This window comes from Alligator sinensis, unplaced genomic scaffold, assembly GCF_000455745.1.
Source record: "Alligator sinensis unplaced genomic scaffold, ASM45574v1 scaffold874_1, whole genome shotgun sequence".
NCBI lineage: Eukaryota > Metazoa > Chordata > Crocodylia > Alligatoridae > Alligator > Alligator sinensis.
In genome coordinates, this window is record NW_005842302.1 from 1,034,244 (window position 1) to 1,034,810 (window position 567).

Consider the following 567-nt stretch of genomic DNA (forward strand, 5'->3'; position numbering starts at 1 on the left):
GATGGAGCTCATCCGGGCCTGCCGACTTAAAGGCATCCAGTTCTTCCAAGTGACTCTGCACCACCTCAGGGTCTACGCATGGCAGTCTGGTGCCTTGCTGCTGCCTCTCTACAACCCCCGTGAGAGACTTGTCGTGCCCCTCACTTAGGAACACTGAGGCAAAGAACTCATTGAGGAGTTCAGCCTTGTCCCCTCTGTCTGTCACCAACTGTTTCTGCCCATTTAGCAGGGGTCCTATTCCTCCCTGGGCCTTCCTTTTACTCCCAATATATCTAAAAAACAATTTCTTGTTGTCTTTTACTTGGGTTGCCATCCTCAGCTCCATGGCAGCTTTGGCCCATCTAACTGCCTCCCTACAAGCATGAGCAGAGGCGGTATATTCATCTTCGGTGATCTCTCCCTGTTTCCACTTTTTATGTGCTCCCCTTTTGTCCCTTAGGCTGCCCTGGATTTCTCTGGTCAGCCAGGGAAGCCTCCTGGCCCCTTTCCCCCTTTTGCCTCGCTCGGGGATCGTCTTGCTTTGTGCCCGAAGGATCATTTCCTTAAGGCCCAGCCACCCTTCTTGGG